The 5,580-nt window shown below is 32.9% G+C and overlaps 1 pseudogene; it reads left to right on the forward strand.

Moving 5' to 3' along the window:
- Positions 1 to 490: 490 nt before the first annotated feature.
- Positions 491 to 1,773, forward strand: LOC120183359 (annotated as a pseudogene).
- The last annotated feature ends 3,807 nt before the right edge of the window (positions 1,774 to 5,580 follow it).

Raw genomic sequence — 5,580 nt, forward strand, 5'->3', positions numbered from 1 at the left:
TGTTGAGGTTTAACGAAGAATGTTATTTTGAGTCGGGTTGTCCTATTTGACTGAATTTAAACAATAAAATATATTTTTAATATTAGTTTAAAGGGTTTGAAGTCTTAAATTTTTGAAAAAAAAAACCAATTAAGTTTTTATTTTTTTCAAAAAAAACCAAAATATTGAATCTGTTGACTTTCTTGATTAAAAAAATATTATTTTTCTTAAGCATTGTGTTTACGGGAATATATAATCGATAATTAATAAAAATTCTAAATAAATATTATTTTATAATCGTCCTAAATTATTTACAATAAGTTAACTAATATGTTTTGATAGTATATTATTAGTGTAGAACAAATGACTAATTTTCAATTATGTTATAATAGATTATAAATAAAGTAAATTTCAAGGGGAAAAAAAGAAGGACCAGAAAATTGCATCTTTGTTTTTATTTAAACAAAATGTTAGTAAAAGGAAGCAACGTAGGCCAAAACCTTTTCTTCGTTATAAAGGAAAAGAGAAAAAAATAGAGAGGTTGGGGGAACCCAGAAATTGGATTATTCCAAACTGGTAAACTCCCAACACCTTCAACCACTATTTGTTTTCTAATTAACAAATAAATCCGCTCCGCCCTTTTAATTTCTCTTCGTAATTTGATTTATTTTTCCCACCCGTTGATTTCTTCAATTTTCTTCACACCCAAACGTTAATTTTCTGGGTTTTCTTAAAAAAATTTAGTTGAGATTTTAATTTTGATCATGATGCAAAGCCTGAAATACTGGTTGTCGGAGCATCCGTCCATCGTTAATTTCCGTTGGAGTCACACCCAATCGTTCGGCTCCACGTGGTCCTTCCTCTTCGCCGCCATCGCCGTCTATGTCGTCGCCAATATCACCCTCCATAGTTTCCTCTCTCTCGTTCTTTCTAAACGGAGACGTGTCCCTCTTGGACCAATCCCGGCCATCCACAGCCTATGCGTTTCTCTTATCTCCGCCGTCATATTCGTTGGCATCTCTACTCCGCCGCCGCCGAGATTCGTGACACGCGCTGGTTCTGGCGGCGCACCAAAACGATCTCCACCCCGTTCCAATGGTTCCTCTGTTTCCCGCTCGGTACGCGCCCTTCGGGGCGTGTGTTCTTCTGGTCGTACGTCTTTTACCTCTGCCGTTTCCTGCACCTGTTCCGGACATTCTTCACTATCCTCCGCCACCGTAAACTAACTTTCTTCCACCTCTTCAACCAATCAATCCTCCTCTGGATGTCATTCCTCTGGCTCGAATTCTCTCAATCGTTTCAAGTCTTGGCCATTTTATTAGCCACTTTACTGTACTCTGTCGTGTACGGATACCGATTCTGGACCGCCATTGGGCTGCGGAGCGCCTGCTTCCCTTTCGTGGTGAATTGCCAAGTGGTGCTTTTGGGTTGCAACTTAATCTGCCATTTTGGGGTTCTTTTCCTCCATTTCCTCAAAGGAGGGTGCAATGGAATGGGAGCATGGGGTTTTAATTCCGTCCTCAACGGCGTAATTCTTTGTCTGTTCCTCAATTTCTACGTCAAGATGCATTTAAGAAAGAAGAATGTTGAAGACATTGATGAACAAGGTGATTCTTCTTCCACTCATTATTATGGCTATTCCAAGTCTGAAATCAAGTATGAATGAATTTCTTCACCTTTTTTTAAATAAATTTTGTTATATAATCACTTAGTTTAGGGAGATCAACAGTTAAAATTTCTCATTTTTGGGGGTTTCTTGATTCCGAACTGGAAAATGGAAGTGTATACGGAATTCACCCGGAGTTGTGTTTTTTTTATTTATATATATACATATATATATTATTGTGTTTTAGTTAAGTACGGTAATGGTAGATATTCTTATTTGTAGATATTCAATTAGATTCAAGTAGATATTCAATTAGATTCAAGTAGGTGAGAACATTAGTTTTCTAATATCCCTTATACGGGAAATAAAATTTGATTTAAAAAAAATCGATTCGATTTAAAAAATATGATTTGAAAAACAAATTAAATTGATTTGATTCATAATTTTATAAGTTTGATTCAACTAAAATAATTAAATTCGAGTTAAGTTATAAAATAGAATTCAAATAACTCAAAAAAATATAGTAATTGTAAGATTGATTTTTAAGTTTGAGTGAGTCTCTTAACTATGTATGATAAATATATATCATATATGAAAAAATAAAAAGAAATATATATGTATGGTATATGATTATATAAAATCATTTAAATTGAATTAAATATTATTATAATATTATAAAATTATAAATATTTTTTTTAAATTTAAACATAAACTCGAATAATTTGATTTAACAAAAAAAATTTTAAATAAAAATTAAGTTACAAAATTAAACTCTTCAATTCAAATTAAATATGATTCTGCCACTGTTCTTGAATTTTGAAAGAAACTCGTCTTACTATAACGACAAATTCCTTTTAATAATAGTAATTTTTATTGAAATTTATCGTATTCGAACGACTAGTTTTCACTATAGCAATCAACTTAAATTGCGGAATTTTTTCTTTTAAACTACATTTTTCCTTTTTCCTTTTTCCTTTTTCCTTTTTCCTTTTTCCTTTTTCATGCATGCATGCATTATTCCTTTAAAAGTACCAACATGATATATAATTTTGGATAAACTACACATTTAATATTTAAACTATCAGTTTTATTTTATTTTGGCACCTAAACTTTTAGTAGTTTTAAAACTATACATAACGTTTGCCTTTTGTTTCGTTTTGATATTACGTCGTTAAAAACTTAGTGGAACTGTTACAACATAAATATTTTATTAGTAAATTATATCATTCATCACTCAACTATCTTCTACTCGTATTTTAGTCACTAAAGTTTAAATTTTTTAATTTAATTATTTAACTTTCAAATTACTCCTAATTTAAACACTCTAATTTTCAAATTTATTTTTTTTATTTTAATTAAATATTAATAAAATAAAATAAAAATCATTTCACAAAATTTATTAATAAAATAAATAGAGTGATTAAAACATGAGCAATTTGAAAATTGAGTAGTTAAATTGAAAATTTTTAAACCTTAGCAACCAAAATAGGAGTGAGATGATAGTTGTGATGAATGTTGCAATTTACCCATAAAATTAATTATTATAAAGTATAATAATGAAGTTAATTATTTGAGTAAGAGAACATATATAATACATAATATTAAATACACCTGTCGGAACATATTTCGGTTGAGCCCGGAATTTGGCTTCGACTTGATTGAAATGTATTGGAGCCGCCACCGATCATTTATTTGTAGGACTGTAAACGAACCGAACGCACACGAACGGAGGTATGTTCATGTTCGTTCATTTAATAAATAAAAGAACATAAATGAACAATTGTTTTTTGTTCATGTTCGTTTATTAAGGAATATAACTTGTTCATGTTCGTTCATTTAATAAATAAACGAACATAAACGAACACGAACATAAATGAACGCGAACATAATCGAACATAAACGTTGGAGACCCTACCTAGGGGTGTAAACGAGCCAAGTCAAGCTCGAGTATTGCTAAGCTTGACTCGAACTCGAAAACTTTCAAAGTCAGCTCGTCTTGAAAACTCGTGAGCTTAAAATTATCAAGTTCGACTCGTACTCAAAATATAATATTGAAACTCGAATCGAACTCAAAAAAATTAAGAGCTCGATTAAAACTCGAGACTCGAGCTCGATTGAAGCTCGATTCTGAGCTCGATTCAAGCTCGATTCTGAGCTCGATTCAAGCTCGATTCTGAGCTCAATTCAAGCTCGACATTGCCCCTAGCGCAAAGATGCTTAAACCTTTTCTCCCCCCCCATCTTCTTTTATATAAGTTACCAACCCTGAGCTACTTGTTTGCTACTGATGTGGGATTGCATAACGTTCCTCCACTTTCTTTCTTCCTATCTCCTTCAACAACAGTCGAGATGAACACAGATTGTGTTTCATGTGATTGCCGACCTTAATCCTTGGGTATCAAACAAACATGTCCTTAGCTTCGTGCTATGTAGAAGTTGAAAATTGGGACTCCTCTTTGCTCATCGGATAACCAGCTGGTGGTGCAGTCACATAGGGTTCTGACACAGTGGATGTTGATAGTGCTGGGTATGCAACTTATGGATCGTTCAAAAAGAACTAAACCATGTTAATATTGTTGGGTTTTCCAAATAAAATTGGGTTAATTATGGAATTGGCCATCAGAATATCATATTAATTAATATTTGTAAGATACTTACAAATTGGCCACCAAAATTGATTTAAGAAGATTGGGTTAAACATAAATGAATGAACATAAACGAACATAACCGAACGAACATAAACGAACATAACCGAACGAACATAAACGAACGTTCAGGAACGTAAATGAACGAACGAGACCTATGTTCATGTTCGTTCATTTAGTAAATAAACGCACATAAACGAACTTCCCGCCGCACGGTTCATGAACGGTTCGCTGAACGTTCAGTTCATTTACATGCCTATTTATTTGGGTTGATCGGATACCTTATTTCTTACCTGATCTGCATCTTACTAGTGATATGTCGGATTCGGGAGTCGGTTACAATCAAGGAAGGGTTAGCACCCTTGAACTGCCCTTTCGGTACTACGTAATTTCCAGTTGTCTTTAATTAAGAAACTTGTAATTCAAATTAAAAGGTAAAATAACGATCCAAATTACTTGCCTTGCCTTAGATTGATTTGAAAACATCCTTAAAAAGTAATAAACACGTTAGATATAAAAAGGTAATAAAAACAAATAAAACAAAAAACAAATGAAATAAAGAAGATAGAAAAAAATAGTGAAAAAAAAGACAAGGGAAAAATGAAATAAATAAAATATAGGAAAATGATGGTAAAAATATGCGAGCACCATTTTTTAATTAGGCTCATACCCCACCGTACCTACCATGCTCCACTATCCATTAGTTTCATTTTCTCTCCCACGTGAAGACAACCCACTACCTATGCCCATGATAATACTCCCACTCACCCACATCCTCCAACACGTCCACTACACTTCAGCCATCCACCCAAACAATAAAAAATGAAACCTAATTTTCCACTAAACAAACATCAATAGAAGGACCACTACTCAATATCAGTGGAATAGTCACTACAAGCACCTATAAAATATGGCAAAAAGCATTCAGAAAGGAGGGGGAACATTCGGTGAGAACCATAAATTATCATGGGAGATCTCGGTCATGAGAAAAAATAGCAAACACAGGGATTGATTATTAGAGTAGAGGAGCAAGCAAAGAAAAAAAAAGAGGGAATAGGGTTCATTGACAACAGGAGAGGGAAATATACTGTAAAAAGGGGTTTTGGATTTTCTCCATCTTTGTTTCGAAAAACTGTATATCAGGGAGTTTATTTCCTGATTTTTCTCTGTAACAAAAGCAAAGCAAATAATAACCAAAGATCAGAATACTAAGCAATTTTCTTGAGGTATTTTTAAAAAATCCATTTTCGATTGTTGATGTGTGTGGTGTGTGTGATATGTTTTGAAATAAATAGCAAAATAAATAGGAAAGAGGGTGTTTTGTGTTTACCTTTTCACCGTTGGTGCCAAA

The sequence above is a fragment of the Hibiscus syriacus genome, unplaced genomic scaffold, assembly GCF_006381635.1.
Source record: "Hibiscus syriacus cultivar Baekdansim isolate YM2019G1 unplaced genomic scaffold, ASM638163v2 tig00003725_pilon, whole genome shotgun sequence".
Classification (NCBI taxonomy): domain Eukaryota; kingdom Viridiplantae; phylum Streptophyta; class Magnoliopsida; order Malvales; family Malvaceae; genus Hibiscus; species Hibiscus syriacus.